Source organism: Phyllobates terribilis, unplaced genomic scaffold (assembly GCF_046119375.1).
Source record: "Phyllobates terribilis strain yellow unplaced genomic scaffold, ASM4611937v1 Scaffold_1__5_contigs__length_1240528914, whole genome shotgun sequence".
NCBI lineage: Eukaryota > Metazoa > Chordata > Amphibia > Anura > Dendrobatidae > Phyllobates > Phyllobates terribilis.
The window spans coordinates 550,631,684-550,650,292 of record NW_027362761.1 but is presented as its reverse complement, the minus strand read 5'-3'; the positions used below and the strand labels follow the sequence as shown (position 1 = coordinate 550,650,292).

General features: G+C 44.4%; 1 long non-coding RNA gene across 1 annotated transcript in view; it reads left to right on the top strand.

The window, feature by feature from the left end:
- Nucleotides 1-2,787: 2,787 nt before the first annotated feature.
- Nucleotides 2,788-18,609, top strand: part of LOC141168832 (uncharacterized) — a 118,017-nt gene continuing 102,195 nt past the window's right edge. Inside the window, exons 1-2 of the long non-coding RNA XR_012252277.1 lie at nucleotides 2,788-2,997; nucleotides 4,207-4,327. This is a non-coding gene — a long non-coding RNA (uncharacterized lncRNA). The remainder of the gene's footprint in view (nucleotides 2,998-4,206; nucleotides 4,328-18,609) is intronic.

The window sequence follows — 18,609 nt, the reverse complement described above, 5'->3', positions numbered from 1 at the left end:
ACCATAACAATTTGTTTTCCTTAGACACCAAGTTAGAAGGGATTCAGTCTGCATAAATTCAGCAATATGAGGGCCATTAGACCACCACTTTGCTGAATTTATACTGGGTGAGATAGGAGTTAAAAAATAATAAAAGTTTATACTCACCTGTCTAAGGCTTTTTTTCTCTTCTGCCTTCCGGCACTAAGTAGACTGTCAGTGTTCATGTGGGGCACAACCCCACTAATGTTATGCTTTGACCAATATGGTCAAATAGTGTGATGCACCTCATTGAAGTGCATCATGGTTCACATAAACATGATGCTAATTCAGACAGAGGAGAAGACCAGAAAAGAGAAAAGAGTCATGAAAAGAAGAAATCGGGAAACCAGACGGGAGCTGCTGTTTATTTTGCTTAGAGGTCTTGTCACTACTTTTTGTGGCTGATTTGAGTGTTTCTGCTCGTGAAGAATTTCTGGAGATTTGTTCATCTTTTAACAGGACAGTAAAGTATTTGCAATATATATTTTTATTCAATGTTAGATGCATTTGATTGATAATAAAATGGATCCAAAGCTATACAGATCATTTAAGCTGCCTACTTGAAATAGTTTCCCAAAAGGCTAACATTTTGATCATTTTTTTAAAGTAGCAACTGTGTGCATACCCCCATGACTGAAAGTCAGCAGCTCCTGGGAGGAAATAAATTTATTATCTCCCGGCAGCCTCTTTTTCAGTGCTATTTACCTGCAGGTTAACCTTATATCCATGACCAAAGTAACAGATTCCCTATAAATGGAACCTGTCATCAGGAAAGTGCAGTCCAATCTGCAGGCAGGATGATAATGAGCAGGGGAAGCTGATATATAAATATATATATATATATATATAGGTTTGTGAGAGAATATTCTTTATAACCTGTGTTTTAATCTTTTACAGCTCTGCTTTTTCTGGGATTTTCAGTCCAGAAACGGACAGCTACATATATATGCACTCTTATTCAAAGAAAGCTGTTAGTCACTGATAGGACCACCCACTAGACTGAAAATCCCAGAAAGAGCAGAGCTATAAATGGTTAAAACACAGGTTATACTGATTCTTTTCTCACCAAATTATGTATTAATTTTCTGAGCTCCCGTTGCTCTATAATATGGTGCTGTCAGGGACGTCAGGCGACGACACCGGAGAGATCACACAATATCCCACCACTGCCGTCACTCTGTTAAGAATTCACAAGATTGAGCAGGGATTCACGAGCACACGATCCCGATTACTCACTACGTAGCTATCGGCAACCGAGCAGAAAGAGTATGGCGTCACACCTCCGGATTCCAACGCTTGGAATATGTGTATATACCCCAGTATGGTTACTGCTTCACGATAGCCCAATTATTATTATTCGCTGCCACCACCGGACAGTTTGAAATATAATACAGGCCTGGTTGGACGCCTGCGTTCTGGTAGCTTATATAGCTTCGGGGGAGGGAACGATTACAGAGCAAAAGAAATAGGACTATTACATTTTATATTTAATCCAAAAGGGAGGCAGTGATTAGGAAAAATATACAAAGATTTTACAAAAGGGTGCAATACAATACAGTAGTGTGACAGAGTTCCTTTGAAGCTCCTGGGAATACAACATTCTCAGCTAGGTGTAAATTTATCACAAGCCCGTGTTAATTGGGTTTGATAGCACCCAATGTGCTAGCATTTGCTTACAAGGCACTTCTCATGTGTGCGTTAATTTGCATAGATGCCACTGGCCAAGTGTCAGCTCTTCTTTTTTGACAATTACTATAGGGGAAAAGGAAAGAGGGGTTTGGGAGAAATTGTTAATATTTTCTTAATATTTTTCTGACAGGTGCCTATAGATTAGCCTGCATTTTCATGGTGACAGGTTCCCTTTAAGTCTTGTCTCCTGATGAGTCAATAGGTTTGTCCAGAGAAAATAAATTATCAGCTATCCACTGATCGGTAGAATGAAACTCTTTTGTCACCTTTGGAGTAGAGCAGTTTTGTGCATACTTGACCGCCACTCCATTCACTACTTATGGGGCGTCCAAGCATTGCACTTGGCTTTTTTCCGGCAACCCCATAATGAATGAATGGAGCAGAATTCAGGCATTCGACCCAATACTCTATTTAGTGGAAAAAGGTTATCCAGCTAACACAAAAATCAAAGTAATTTTAGAGGTGAAAAATATTAAAAACATCATTTATTGATATGCTCTAAAAACATCTGAACCCTAGGCCTACGCGTTTCGAGCATTTCCACGCTCTTAATCATAGCTATGTTGATCATTGTCCACATTGTGAGTTGATTTAATGTATTTTTTTCTTTCCTCGCTCTATTTAATAACAGGGATAAAATTGCTGTGTGAGGATAAAAATTCCGCCAATCTATGCAGGTCCCAGCTGTCGCACCCATAACAAACAGTAAGTTATCACCTATCAAATGGATAGGTGATAACTTGTTTTTACCTGGACAACCCCTTTAATATTCTATATTCATTTTAACACTTCAACATTTTTCTCTCTGGTTACAAAGAAATAGAAGCTGATGACATGGCAGCTAATGATTTGCAAATAACAGGTGCAGCCTGATTTCCTGATACCTCTGTGGGATCTGACTCTGTCACTTTTATTTACTAAATCAATTCAGTTCTGTCCATTAGGAAAACAACAGTTTAATGGCCATTAACTCTTGGCTGATGTGCAAATGAAACAAACCTCCCAGGAGCTATAGACCTTTGTTCTTTAACCTTTTGCGGACCTGGCTGGCATGCTAAGAGCAAATTACTCAGCGTTTCGTGTTCCCATTCAACTTCATCATCATCACATCTTGCTGATTGTCCTAGTAAATTATATCTACAGTACATGTTCGTTTTCTGCCCGGCAGCAGGATTTCACCTTGTGTCCTTCAGTCATCAAAACTTAAAATATGGATCAAAACATCCTTATCGAAATGCACAGAACATTTGCCATTTGGAATTAATGGATTGTGAAAAGTGTTTGAGGGTAAGTTGTTTTAGCTTATTGCTTTATTATTATTTATTATTTTTATTTTATTTTAGGGTCATCATGATGAGTGAACCGGGTCTTAGAAATGTGCTCGCATCCAATCCAATAGTGAACCCACTTTAACCCTATCAAGCACCTTGATGTACTTGTAAATCAGGAACCTTAGATAGTTCAGCCATGTCCAATGTACACAAGTGACCTTGGGTAAGAGGAAGGCGGTAATGCACCATCACATTTCGGTGTACAGCTGGCAGCGAGCAGATGTCAACGAACGTTCTCACACTATTGGTTTGTCTATGGTGTCACAATTAGAGATGAGCAAACCCGAACTTAAAAGTTTTGGGTTAGTACCGGACAGTTATTGTCCTGTGCTAAACGCCGAACGTGGACTTCTCCTGGAAGTCTGTTGCAATTTTTGGAGTTCCGAGGGAAGTCCGGGAGAGAGAATTTGTGTTTAGATCCAAAGTTCTGGTCTCAATTGCTTTAAATGGGGTTATGATTCTGGTTCAAGTTCAGCCACAGTTCTCGTACCCGAACCAAACTTTGGAATAAAGTTCGGTTCGGGTACGAGAACCCGAACTTCCACAGGTCCACTCGTCTCTAATTTCATTTCAATAATGAACTAAGCGGGAGATAATTTGCAAGACATTTTCAGACTTTTAAAAAATCCTAAATTTTTGAGGTGGAAGTAGGTCTATTTTTATTTTCTTATTTCGATCTGGAATCGTAAGTGTATGTGCACACGTTAAGTATTTGGTGCAGTAATTTGGACACCATTTCTGCATCTCTTGGCAGGAAAAACACAGGGATAAAAACACGCATTTTTGCTGCATTATTTACTTGCGTTTTTGGTGCAGATTTTTCCCTACTCATTAGTATGGATGAAATCTGCAGCAAAAATGCTGAAAGAATTGACAATACACAGAATTAAATCTGCATCATATCTGCAAGTCACAAAAGAGCAATGTGTGCGTGAAACTTCAGGATTCTTATACACTTTGCTGGCATCAGGAAACCTTTAAGAGTTTTGTAACAAATCTGCACTGAAAAGAATATGGCTTATATGGTCACTTTACATAAAACGATACTGCAATAGTACAAATATAAGACTTTTTATACAGTATATTAGAAAATATCCTACTGCTCCACTTCTGAGCCCTCCTCCTTCTTCTTAACCCAGCCTACTTGCATCTAAAATTTGTCTAGGTAAAAAGAAGACAGACTGAGAGCTCACTGAGGGATCAGATTATAGCTGCCTATTAAATTCTATGAAGAGGGGAGGAGAAGAAGAATGAAAAATAGAGAAAGATAAAGCTTTTGTTTTCTAGTAAGTGTTTCATCTCTCTACAATGCACAGCTACACTTCTCAGTACTACTGTATAATGACTTGCGGTATTTAAACTTATGCTGCATAGATATAGAAGAGCAGAAATCCTCCATGTCCTTGAGTGCTGTATATGTATGGGAAATAGCATAACAGCTATTCTCCACCTACTAGCTCAGAGGCAACTAAAATTTAGAGATAGATCCCATAGAGGGAAAAATTGGTGTTATCTCTCATATAAAACATGAAACTTATACTGAACATTGACCTATAATGCCTTTATAGTTCATTTAGATTTATTATATGGTTCACACCAAGTAATAGACTGCAATCCTTTATATTATATTTTTTTGCATAAAAAAGGTTAAAATTCAACCCTTTAAAACTTTTCTCGGTAGAGAAAATATTTCCCTATTATATCACTGCCATGATCTTCCCGTGACTACTATGGACACACAATTACAAGAGCTCGCTTCTCTCGATGACATTCTTTTTTTTTTAATTTATAGTTAATGTATGCATATACTGGTCAATAATGTAATTGAGTGAAGAGAGGCAAAAATGTTGTAAATAACTACTATTGATTTTACAGTGCTCTCTGGAGAGATGTTTGCCGCTGCTTAAAAATAAATCCATAAGGGTTTTTGACAAAGATGAAGTAGCCCGAAAAAGATTAAAAAAAAGCTCTAGAGTGGGAGCAGGTCTGACACCTCACCTCTCATGTAGGATTGGAACAGCATGTACTTTAAAGGGAACTGGTCAGCTTCTAGCCCCTCCTGAACCGCCAACATAGCCCTTATCAGCACCCAGACACACAATCATGACTGTGTATAACACAATGGTCAAAATGTAAATTCCCAAAATTCAATAGAAACACACAAGCTGCCACTAAATCAGTTCAGCTTCAATAGGAAGATATAGAACTCATGAATTAAAAATATAATATTTTATTGAAGTCTACACATAAAAAAGTAACAAGAGTATAAAAAATACTTTAAAAAGCAGGAACCTTCAAATTCACTACATCTGAGCTTACCCAAATGTGTGGTGATTGCACTTAGCCCAATGGTTAGATATGTAGGTACAATCCTGGAAATAGTTACCATAAGCAGTATAATCATTAACTCAATTGATAGCAAAGTTAGGTGTCATTGAATAATATAAAGTGCCAGTGCATATAGAAACAAAACCCAACTAATGCAAAAAAAAGTAAATTACGAGGTAACCATAAACCAGATGGTATACATTGATATTTGCAGACAATAGGACTAACTCAAAATCCCTCTATACATAGTGAATAGTAGGTAGAAATGCATAGGGAGATTTGCAGACAGCAGAGTTGTCTCAAGATCCCTCTATACATAGTGAATCGTAAGTAGAAATGCCCCCTCTGAAGAAGCACTTGCGAAACGGCGTCGTCGGGGTTGGTTCCCTACAAGCTCCCATTCGTGTGAGTACTAGCCTTTTATCCCTACACTTCTATATACACCACTATCTCATCTCCCTATGCATTTCTACCTACTATTCACTATGTATAGAGGGATTTTGAGTTAGTCCTATTGTCTGCAAATATCAATGTACACCATCTGGTTTATGGTTACCTCGTAATTTACTTTTTTTTGTATTAGTTGGGTTTTGTTTCTATGTGCACTGGCACTTTATATTATTCAATGACACCTAACTTTGCTATCAATTGAGTTAATGATTATACTGCTTATGGTAACTTTTTCCAGGATTGTACCTACATATCTAACCATTGGGCTAAGTGCAATCACCACACATTTGGGTAAGCTCAGATGTAGGGAATTTGAAGGTTCCTGCTTTTTAAAGTATTTTTTATACTCTTGTTACTTTTTTATGTGTAGACTTCAATAAAATATTATATTTTTAATTCATGAGTTCTATATCTTCCTATTGAAGCTGAACTGATTTAGTGGCAGCTTGTGTGTTTCTACACAATCATGACTGCAGCAACACTGGAGATGTAACTTAAACCAAAAATTAACTTTTTAAAGTCTGTAGCATCGGCGTCTCTGCCCCGTACTAGGCAGAGACGCCGTCCCTCTCACCTCCCCGCTCCTGGCGTGGCGCCCTCCAGCGCTTCTCTCCCCGCTGCTTCCGGCACGCGCTCCTTCCCCGGCAGTGTGCTTAGGGCGTGCGCGCGCTCCCCCTCTCTTAAAGGGACCGCGCGCGCCGTCCTAAGGAGTCCCCGGCCAATTGCCGGATGACCTCCCATATATAAGGCACCTTCTCCAAAATGGAGGTACCCGAGCAATGTTGTTGCAAAGCCTTCACTCTGCTTCAGCCCTCAGGTCCCGTTACCAGTTACCTGCCAGTCACCTGCCAGATTCCTGCTTGTTACCTGCCAGTCACCTGCCAGATTCCTGCCTGTTACCTGCCAGTCACCTGCCAGATTCCTGCTTGATACCTGCCTGATATCCGCTACCCGCTTGCAAGCCTGCGGTCCGACGGTCTGCCCTCCGACTCCTGTCAGTCTGTCTATGGACCAGCCTGCCCGCTCACCTGGGAAGCGTTCACCCGTTACCTGCCTTCTAGCCTACCTGGAGGCTCTGCCGTCACTTGCCGTGACCACCTGCCTGTCCAGAGACTCTTGCCCGCTCACGAGGGAGCGCTCACCTGTTACCTGCCTGCTAGCCTACCTGGAGGCTCTGCCGTCACTTGCCGTGACCACCTGCCTGTCCAGAGACTCTTGCCCGCTCACCTGGGAGCGCTCACCTGTTACCTGCCTGCTAGCCTAACTGGAGGCTCTGCTGTCACTTGCCGTGACCACCTGCCTGTCCAGAGACTCTTGCCTGCTCACCTGGGAGCGCTCACCTGTTACCTGCCTGCTAGCCTACCTGGAGGTTCTGTCGTCACTTGCTGTGACCACTTGCCTGTCCAGAGACTCTCGCCCGCTCACCTGGGAGTGCTCACCAGCCCGCTGCCCCTCTACCCAGAGACTGTCCCTGTCACTTGCCGTGACTACCTGCCCGTCTTCCCTGGGAGCCACCCGCTTCCTTACAAGGACTGCCCCCTTGTATAGTTGCTCTGAGGTTCCACCTCCCAGACCCGTTACAGTTTGCTCAGGCCATGGAACCCGGTGGCCTCCAGATCTCCGATCTGCACCAGGAAGTCTTACGTCAGAAAACTCAGCAGGAGGTGGTACTGTCCTATCTACGGTCCGTTAACTCTCGTCTAGGCACATTGTGTGACTCGTCTATGTATACCTCTGGTCCAGCCGTGCCCATTCCTGCGGTGCCGCAATCCAGTCCCTTCATGGTACCCGACTATGGACCTCGGCTTCTGGCACCTCCACGCTTTGCCGGCGAACCTACTTTAGCTCGGGGTTTCATAAACCAGTGCAGCCTGTACTTTGAGCTATTGGCATACCAGTTCATCTCCGACCGGGCCAAGGTGGCCTTCATCATGTCCCATCTCACTGGGGAGTAGAGATGAGCGTTGTTCTACTCGAACTGTTCGCCAATCTCAAATTCGAGCTGTTTTGAGCGGTGTTCGAGCCGTTCGGCGAACACGAACGATTTGAAAAAATTTGGCTGTTCGAGGTTATGTTCGATAACTGTTCGTGCACCAAAATCATAACTGGATTTTTTCTCAGTAATGATGAAAATTAATGTTAATACGCAGTTTGAGTGTACAGCGGGGTGGGGGGAGGGGCAGGGGATGGATCTCTGCAGGAATAATGAAGATCTCCATTTTTTTTTCTCTTTCCCGCATTTGCAGTGGGGAGGTGCAGTCTGTCAGCCTATCAGCAGCGCACACACGGAGCGAACTGCTGTTTTTCACACAAGCAAGGGCATGTGTCATTGGCAGTGTATGTCACATGTCCTTGCCCTATAAGACCAAGCCATTTTCCCCGTCGCCACCATTTTCTCACTGCTGCAGCTGCGTGTTAGACGGCACCGCTGTTGCTGTGTGCGCTATACCTTGTTAATTTCAAGCCAATTTTCGCACAAATCTACAGATAGCTTGGGAGTAGGGAATAGTTGTGATTGCAGTCCTTTTAAGGACTAGGTTACAGCATTTCCTACGACTTTTATCAGGCAGGTCTGTGCTCTTAAATAGATAGATTGTGGGAGTAAAGACTAATTGTAATTGCAGTCCTTTTCAGGACTAGGTTACATCAGTTCCTATCAGTTTTTGCCCGGCAGGTCTGTGCCAGTGCTGTGCAAGTTTTTTTCACAGCATTTGGCTGAATCTAGCAAAGCTAATCCTTTTTGGCCTATTGCAGAGTGTGTTAGTCAGTGGAGTAGCCTATCTGTGTTGCAAGATATACCACCTGTGTATAGAATACCAATTTTTTTACTGCACCTAGTGAAGTAAAATCTTTTGGGCATAGCATCATTCTATTAGTCCATCTATGCTGACCTCCATCAGGTTGCAAATTGAATATAATTTTTTTCTGCATCTAGCTCTGAAAAAATATTTGGGCTTCTAGCAGTGTGTGGGACATGTTCTATTAGTCCATCTATACTGACCTCCATCAGGTTGCAAACTGAATATAATTTTTTTCTGCATCTAGCTCTGAAAAAATATTTGGGCTTCTAGCAGTGTGTGGGACTTTCTCTATTAGTCCATCTATACTGACCTCCATCAGGTTGCAAATTAAAAATAATTTTTATCTGCATCTACCTCTGAAAAAATATTTGGGCTTCTAGCTGTGTGTGGGACTTGTTCTATTAGTCCATCTATACTGACCTCTATCAGGTTGCAAACTGAATATAATTTTTTTCTGCATCTAGCTCTGAAAAAATATTTGGCCTTCTAGCAGTGTGTGTGACTTTCTCTATTAGTCCATCTATACTGACCTCCATCAGGTTGTAAATTAAAAATAATTTTTATCTGCATCTAGCTCTGAAAAAATATTTGGCCTTCAAGCAGTGTGTGGGACTTTCTCTATTAGCCCATCTATACTGACCTCCATCAGGTTGCAAATTAAAAATAATTTTTATCTGCATCTACCTCTGAAAAAATATTTGGGCTTCTAGCTGTGTGTGGGACTTGTTCTATTAGTCCATCTATACTGACCTCCATCAGGTTGCAAACTGAATATAATTTTTTTCTGCTTCTAGCTCTGAAAAAATATTTGGCCTTCTAGCAGTGTGTGGGACTTTCTCTATTAGTCCATCTATACTGACCTCCATCAGGTTGCAAATTAAAAATAATTTTTATCTGCATCTACCTCTGAAAAAATATTTGGCCTTCTAGCAGTGTGTGGGACTTTCTCTATTAGTCCATCTATACTGACCTCCATCAGGTTGCAAATTAAAAATAATTTTTATCTGCATCTACCTCTGAAAAAATATTTGGGCTTCTAGCTGTGTGTGGGACTTGTTCTATTAGTCCATCTATACTGACCTCCATCAGGTTGCAAACTGAATATAATTTTTTTCTGCATCTAGCTCTGAAAAAATATTTGGCCTTCTAGCAGTGTGTGGGACTTTCTCTATTAGTCCATCTATACTGACCTCCATCAGGTTGCAAATTAAAAATAATTTTTTTTCTGCATCTACCTCTGAAAAAATATTGGGCTTCTAGCTGTGTGTGGGACTTGTTCTATTAATCCATCTATACAGACCTCCATCAGGTTGCAAACTGAATATAATTTTTTTCTGCATCTAGCTCTGAAAAATTATTTGGCCTTCTAGCAGTGTGTGGGGCTTTCTCTATTAGTCCATCTATACTGACCTCCATCAGGTTGCAAATTAAAAATAATTTTTATCTGCATCTACCTCTGAAAAAATATTTGGGCTTCTAGCTGTGTGTGGGACTTGTTCTATTAGTCCATCTATACTGACCTCCATCAGGTTGCAAACTGAATATAATTTTTTTCTGCATCTAGCTCTGAAAAAATATTTGGCCTTCTAGCAGTGTGTGGGACTTTCTCTATTAGTCCATCTATACTGACCTCCATCAGGTTGCAAATTAAAAATAATTTTTATCTGCATCTACCTCTGAAAAAATATTTGGGCTTCTAGCTGTGTGTGGGATTTGTTCTATTAGTCCATCTATACTGACCTCCATCAGGTTGCAAACTGAATATAATTTTTTTCTTCATCTAGCTCTGAAAAAATATTTGGCCTTCTAGCAGTGTGTGGGACTTGTTCTATTAGTCCACCTATACTGACCTCCATCAGATTGCAAATTCAAAATAATTTTTTGTCTGCATCTAGCTCTGAAAAAATATTTGGCCTTCTAGCAGTGTGTGGGACTTTCTCTATTAGTCCATCTATACTGACCTCCATCAGGTTGCAAATTGAATATAATTTTTTTCTGCATCTAACCCAGCCAATAGTTTTGGCCTAATACCACAGTTTGGCCACTCAGCTCTGCTCGGTTACCATCCATTGTTTTTTTGTGCAAACAACTCCAGAGTTGTGAATTAGTTAACCACCAAAATGAGTGGAAAAAGGCCTGCTGCTGGTGGAAAGGGGAATAGGCGTGTTGGGAAGGGGAAAAAAGGTTGTGTCCGTGGGGTAGGTGTTAAAGCAACAGTAACATCTGCAGAAGAAAGACCATCTTCCAGCCAAACTAAAATGTCTACTTCTTTTAGCGGACAATGTGATAAGATCCCTTTTTACGGCCACGCCAATCGCTACAAATTCCAGATGAGGCACAAAAACAGCAGGTGCTTCAACGGATATCAAGTGCTCCTTTAAGTGGGCTCTCCTCCACATCAACTTCAACATCACAAATACTCCAGTTCTCAACGGTGTCACCCCAATCGCACTTGCTTCCTCACAGCTCCCAAATCTCCAGCTGCCCGTCTGAGTATGAGGTAGAACAGATGGTTGAGTCTGCAGAGCTGTTTACTCATACTATAGCCTGGGAATCAGAGGTCGACTCCAGCGCTTCTGTGAATCCAGACGAGGAAATGATCTGCACTGATGCCCAGAATCTTTATGAGTCGGATCCAGAACCAGACGCAGAAGGTTCTGACCATAATGTAGACCCTCATTCCCAAACTGTAACTCCTGTTGGTGGAGATAATGAGGAAGACGATGATGAGACTCAAATACCTGATTGGAGCGACAACTTTAGTTTTTTGTCAGGGCAGGAACAGGTTGGCTCTGAGGACGACGGGTGTGATAACGCACAGGGTGATGATGATGAGGTTGGAGATCCCACTTACTGTCAACCCACAGTCAGCCAAGAGATGAGGTCAGCAGAGGAGGTGGAGGAAGATGCTAGTGACGACGAGGTCAGGTTGCGCCTTCCTGGACAGAGACGTAGTACTGGAAGCACGTCAACAACTGCATCCTCAAACACAACTCTGCCTCTCACCACAAGTCGTGGTGGCTCTTCAGGTCGCATGGGTGCTAAGCCTTGCATAGCCTGGGCATTTTTTCAGATCGATAAAGATGACCCAACTCGTGTTATCTGTAACATTTGTCAGCAAAAGCTAAGTAGAGGCCAAAAAATACATAGATGGAGTACTTCATGCATGAACCGGCACATGGACATGAAGCATAAGTTGCAGTGGGAAGCACAGTGTGCTACAATGCGGCCTAGCCGGCCGGGCCAACCGCCGTCTGCCATATCTTGTGCATCCGCGGCCTCTTCATCCTCTGTGACTGGGGGGACAGCAGTCACATCTGTTTTGGGGCGCAGACCTGCCACCTCTTTATCCGCAACAGCCAGAGTGATTGGCAGGTCATCATTTTCTTTGGAGGTGGTAACACCAGCTGGTGTTGAGCGCTGTCCGACATCGATAGCACCACCTTTGGATCAAGGCAACCTAACATATCCGCCTGCATCTTCCTCACAGACCGGCAGTTTGCCGGGGACACCCTTATCAACCCCGTCTAAGCACAATAGCCAGCCCTCGGTCCCTCAGATGTGGACAAGTAAAAGACCATTTCCTCCTAGCCATGAGAAAGCTAAGAGGTTGAATTTCATCATCTGCAAACTCTTGGCTACAGAAATGCTGCCTTTCCGCCTGGTGGACACAGAGGATTTTCGAGACTTTATGTCCGTCGCAGTGCCCCAGTACCAGATGCCCAGTCGGCACTACTTCTCAAAGAAAGGTGTGCCTGCGCTCCACCAGCATGTCGCACACAACATCACCGCTTCTTTGAGAAACTCTTTGTGTGACAGGGTGCATTTCACCACAGACACTTGGACGAGTAGGCATGGACAGGGGCGTTACATGTCACTGACTGGGCACTGGGTAACTATGGTGACAGCAGGACAAGGGGCTGCTGTCCAAGTCTTGCCGTCCCCACGAGTTGTGCGTCAATCCTCTTTATGTCAAAGTTCCTCCACTGCTTCTGCCTCCTCAACCTCCTCTCGGTCTTCCACCTGCACCCAAAGCCTGTCTGGTCATGCCACAAGCTTTCTAACTGCGCAGAAGGGATCCTGCACACCTCCTTACTATGCTGGCAGTAGGGCTCAACGTCATCAGGCGGTTTTTACTTTGAAATGTCTGGGAAATGTGAGTCACACAGCTGAGGAGTTGTGGTCAGCTCTGGAGAACCAATTTCATGAATGGTTGTCTCCACTGGACCTAAAACCAGGGAAGGCCGTGTGCGACAAAGCTGCAAACCTGGGTGCGGCCCTTCGCCGGGGCAATGTCACACACGTGCCTTGTATGGCTCACTTGTTGAACCTGGTTGTCCAGCAATTTTTAGCCCACTATCCCAGACTAGATGGCCTTCTGCAGAGGGCACGGTCGCTGTGTGCTCACTTCCGCCGTTCGCATCCCGCAGCTCAGCGACTTACATCTCTACAGAAGTCATTGGGCCTGCCACTTCACCGGCTAAAATGCGATGTGCCTACCCGGTGGAATTCAACTCTGCACATGTTGCAGCGACTGTGGCAGCACCGACAAGCCCTGGTGCAATACGTTCTGACGTATAGCCTGGGCCAACGAGATCCAGAGGTGGGGCAAATCACGCTGGAGGAGTGGTCTCAGATCAGGGACCTATGCACCCTTCTGCACAGTTTTGAAATGGCGACGAAGATGTTTAGTGCTAACGATGCCATTATCAGCATGACTATTCCGTTGATTTACATGCTGGAGCACATGTTAAACAGAATTCGGAGTCAGGTGGTGGCACAAGAGGAGGTGGAGGAAATAGAGGAGGAGGAGTTGTATGCGGAAGGGCTAACATCTGCAAGGTCCAGACGGTCGGCAGCACCAAGGCGGCAGGCATGTGAGGGTGGGGGAGATGGTTTTACCAGGGCGCATGGTAGCAGCCAAACTAGTGAGGAAGGTGCAGGAGCCCAGGAAGAAGTGGAGGACGAACTGATGGAAGACTCATCAGATGAGGGAGACCTTGATCACATTTCTGTTGTGCGAGGTTGGGGGGAGAGGACAGAGGAAGGAAGCATGATTGTTACCTCGCCACCAACATAACAGGGACTTTGTGCTCCTGGATGCACAACACACATGAGTGCCTTCTTGCTGCACTACCTGCAACATGACCCTCGAATTGTGAGAATTAGAAATAATCCTGACTACTGGGTTGCCACACTGTTAGATCCCCGGTACAAAAGTAAATTTGCCGAAATTATTCCTGCCATAGAAAGGGATGCACACATGCAGGAGTATCAGCAGAGACTGATGCAGAATCTTACATGTGCTTTTCCACAAAACACCAGTGGTGCACGTAGTGAATCTCACAGTTCCAACTTGCCAACCGTGGGACCGTCAAGTGTTCAGCACTCAAACCGTAACAGAACCACAGTATCTGCTGATAACATCAATTTTGCGGAATCATTTCACCACTTTTTTAGCCCATCCTTTGCAAGGCCACAGGAGACAAGAAGTCTGACATATAGTCAACGCCTAGAGACGATGGTACAGGAGTATCTCCAAGTAAACATTGAAGCCATGACTGTGTCACTGGACCCTTGCTCTTTTTGGGCTTCCAATCTGGATAAATGGCCGGAGCTAGCCACTTACGCCTTGGAGATCTTGTCATGCCCCGCAGCCAGCGTTCTGTCTGAACGTGTGTTCAGCGCTGCTGGTGGTGTGCTGACAGATAAGCGCACGCGGCTCTCCACTGATAATGTAGACAGACTCACGTTCATAAAGATGAACAAATCATGGATCCGAAACGACTTTTCTACCCCTGTGTCATCCTGGGGAGAATAAAAGCTTGATGATTGGTTAAAATCACCCTACCCACCGTTTTAAGTTTTCAAATTACTAATCATATTTATCTGTATCTTGGCTGGAAAATAATTTGGGCTTTGTAGCAGTGTGCAGCACTGATTCTATTAGGCCATCTATAATAAGCTCCACCAGATTTAAAATTACTAATCATGTTTATCTGTATCTTGGCTGGAAAATAATTTGGGCTTTGTAGCAGTGTGCAGCACTGATCCTATTAGGCCATCTATACTAAGCTCCACCAGATTTAAAATTAATAATAATTTTTAGCTGCATCTAGCCCGGAAAATAATTTTGGGGCTCCGAGATGCGCAAGACACATAAGTGCCTTCTTGCTGCACTACCTGCAACATGACCCTCATATTGTCAGAATTCGAAGTAATCATGACTACTGGGTTGCCACACTCTTAGATCCCCCAAACTTTTCGAGCAACCTTTTCATTTTAATAAAGACCAAAAAAATTGTCATTTTTGAAATTATAAGCATTAGCAGGTTATTAGAAACTGAAATCAAACAGTTTTCAACTCAAAACTTTATTCTAGGTGATGTTACATTTTCACATAGGAACCCTTGTTCGAAAGGAGCTTCTGAACTCTCTTCGTCCATTGAATTTGTCAGGTTTTGGATGGTTTCTGCTTCAATTGTTTTGCATGAGGACAGAATACCCTCCCATGGCTGTTGCTTTGATGTGAACTGCCTCCCGCCATCATAGACACTCCTTTTGATGATGCTCCAGAGGTTCTGAATGGGGTAGAGGTCAGGGGAGCATGGGGGTCACACCATAAGTTTGTCCCCTTTTATGCCCATATCAGCCAGAGATGCAGATGTTTTATGTGCAGCATGAGATGGTGCATTATCATGCAAAAAAATGATCTTGCTGTGAAATACACGGTTCTTCTTCTTGAACCATGGCAGGAAGTGCTGTTTGAGAAAATCCACATACATTATGGAGTTCATCTTTAGCGCCTTCAGGGATCCTAAAGGGGCCGACAATCTCTCTCCCCATGATTCCAGCCCAAAACATTACTCCACCTCCTCCTTGTTGGCGCTGTAGCCGGGTTTGCGTGGGGTGTCCATCAACCAGCCATCCTCCACCCCATCCATCTGGACCATCGAGCGCTGCACGGCACTCATCCGTGAACAAAACAGTTTTGAAATCAGTCTTTATGTAATGTTTAGCCCACTGGAGCCATTTCTGCTTGTGTGAAGTGGATAGAGGAGGTCGACAGGATGGCGTATGCACAGCTGCAAACCTCTGAAGGACCCTGCATCTTGTTGTTCGGGGGACGTTGGAGGCACCAGCAGCTTCAAAAACTTGTCTGCTGCTATGACAAGGCTTTTTTGCCGCTGCTCTTTTAACCTGACGTAATTGCCTGTAGGAAAGAGTCCTCAATTTGCCCTTATCAGCACGCACACGTGTGTACTGTGAATCAGCTACATACTTCTTGATTGCCAAGACACTTCATCCTGATCATCGCACAATGTTGATTGCAGTCATGCCTTGACCTAAACACTCCACAATTTGTTGCTTCACAGCAGCCGACACATCCTTTTTCTTTCCCATTTTGGCAGAAAATGTAGGCTGCTTAATAATGTGAGACAGCCTTCTTAAGTAGTCTTGCCTTTCATTGGACACACCTGCCAAACTAATTAGCACAGGTGTCTGCAATTGCTTACAGTGATATAAAGAGCCCTGACACACATCAACATCAATGAGTTTAACTGACAAACAAACAAATTCTTCCCTTATCACTCCTAAACACTTTTTGCATAATAATTTGGAACACAGTGTACATGTGCTTTTCCACAAAACACCAGTGGTTCACGTAGTGAATCTTACAGTTCTAACTTGCCAACCGTGGTCTGTATGGAGTTGTTCAATAAAGGGCCCAAAATTAAGATAACATAGATGGGAGAGGTCTCTATGAATAGGAATTCCTAAGTATTTGATACCCTGTGAGGGCCAGGCAAAGGGAAAGTTGGACTGGATAGAATCCTATATGGATTTGGGGAGGAAGACATCGAGGGCCTCAGACTTCGCTGCATTGATTTTAAAATTTGACCATGTAACAAAGTGATCTATTTCAGCCATAACTGCATGGATGGATATATGTGATTGAGTGATATATACTAGGACATCATCAGCAAATAGAGCGCACTTGTACTAGGTGCCTCCCACCTCAATCCACCTAATATTGGGGTTATGGCGAATTGATGAGAGCAGGTGCTCCGTCACTAGGATGTATAAGAGAGGGGACAGAGGACATCCCTGCCTTGTCCCATTGGTGATTGTGAAAGGTGATGAAAATGTTCTGATGCACCCCCTGAGCCTTGGGACACCCGGAGCCGGACCCTTTTTGGTGGATGCTGGTGGTTGTAGTCTTCGTGGCGGCGACCCGGTTCCGTGGCTCAGGGTGGTCAAACCAGTGGCGGAACTATTTATGTGGTTTTGATGTTTAAATGTCCGACTACGCCACCCGTGGATTGCGGTCAGAGTGAACCGCCGCTGCAGGGCAGACCGCTGAGGCTGGTGTTGTGGGTGCAGCAGAGCGTAGCATAACTCCCCACGGGAGGAGTATAGCCTCAGGGCAGTGTTTGCGGAGGATGGGGGTGATGGTGCAGGGCAGCAGCAGTAACGACACGGAGTCAGTGATGCAGTCCAGGGCCTTTACTCACAGTTCTTATTATCCAGACCACGTCTGCAGGTAACGGCTGCCCACGTCGTACTGTGCTCACCAGATGAGGGGCTCAGACAACTCCCAGATAACTTTGGAGAGCTTCACAGGACCCCCTTTGTGTGTCCTTTGTCTGGCCTTTCTTGCCAACCCTTCTGTCCGGCTGCCTCGGGCCTCCTCTTGGTAAACTTGGCGCCAGTTTCCCTGACCCTATGTGGTGCCTTCCTAGCGGGTGTAGCGAGGGGCTGCGCCACATAAAATGTCACAGCCTCCGGTTTCTAGCTGAGGGTCGTTTCCTGCCTCCACTAGTTTCGGGGACCGGTCTCCCCCTTTGGCCTGACCCCTCCACGCAGATGGATTCGGGCGTGCGGTGGCGACTCGCCCGTCCGCACCCCTGGGATCCCTTCATTCCTCGTTCCTGGAGCCTTCTCCGCTCCTCTTCCTTCCTTCTCCCTCTTCCAGGCCTGGGCCTCTGTTACTAGGCCCGCCTCCGGAGCAGAGTTCATGCAGAGCCCCTGCTCCCTGCCACTTCTGCTCAGACTTCTCTGCACTGAACTAAGATGGTGCCCACCTTTTATACTTCCTTCTCAATGCACCCAGGAACTGCTTCCTCCCTGCTCCTGCACTACAGGGTTCCCCTTCCTCAGTGTTCCCTCCCCCCACTCCAGCCAGGGACAGGGACTGTCGTGCCCATCTCAGAGGCATATTGGTCGCCCTGCCCCACGGCAATGTGGTGTAATGCATGCAGGTGTCGAGTCCTGATCCACAGTCCATCCTTACCTGAGAGTGAGATATCACACCTCTGGGTGAGGTGCAATACCTCTGTAGCAACCGAGCCCTCAGGGTGCTACAGTTCCATTCATCTTCAGCCTAGGTGACGTATTGTGATACAGGGCCGTGATTTTGGCTATAAAAGGGTCCCCTAGACCCCTACCCCAAGCTTTTTAAGAGAATCATATATGGCGTGCCAGGAGACTCTATGGAATGCTTTCTCAGCATCCAACGAGAGTATCTAATTACAAATTTTTAACTGCATCTAGCCCAGGAAATACTTTGTGCCTAGTAGCAGTGTCTGCTAGTCAGCGGATTATCCCGGTTGTTAAGCAAGCTACACCACCTGTAGTTTGGACACTTAATTTTTTCAAAGGAAATGCTTCGGGACCACGGGATACTCAGTGAAGAGCATCAGCAGGCACCCCAAGGCATAGGGGCTGGGACTGGCAGTAGGATGCCTTGCGGTGGACAGCCGAGCTCAATCCTTATAAAAGCTTTTTAACTGCAGCAGCTTTAGTGGACGCTACTGGAGCTGGAATTACGCGGCTGCTGGCATGAGACTTGCCCTCCAATAGATCCTTGTAAATGGATTTAAAGTGTATTCATTCAAATTAGAGAGACAATTTAAATTAAAAAGCTTAGAGCTGCCTCCACCACAGGGGGGTTCGCTCGACCCACCAGCGGACAGGCACCAGTATTG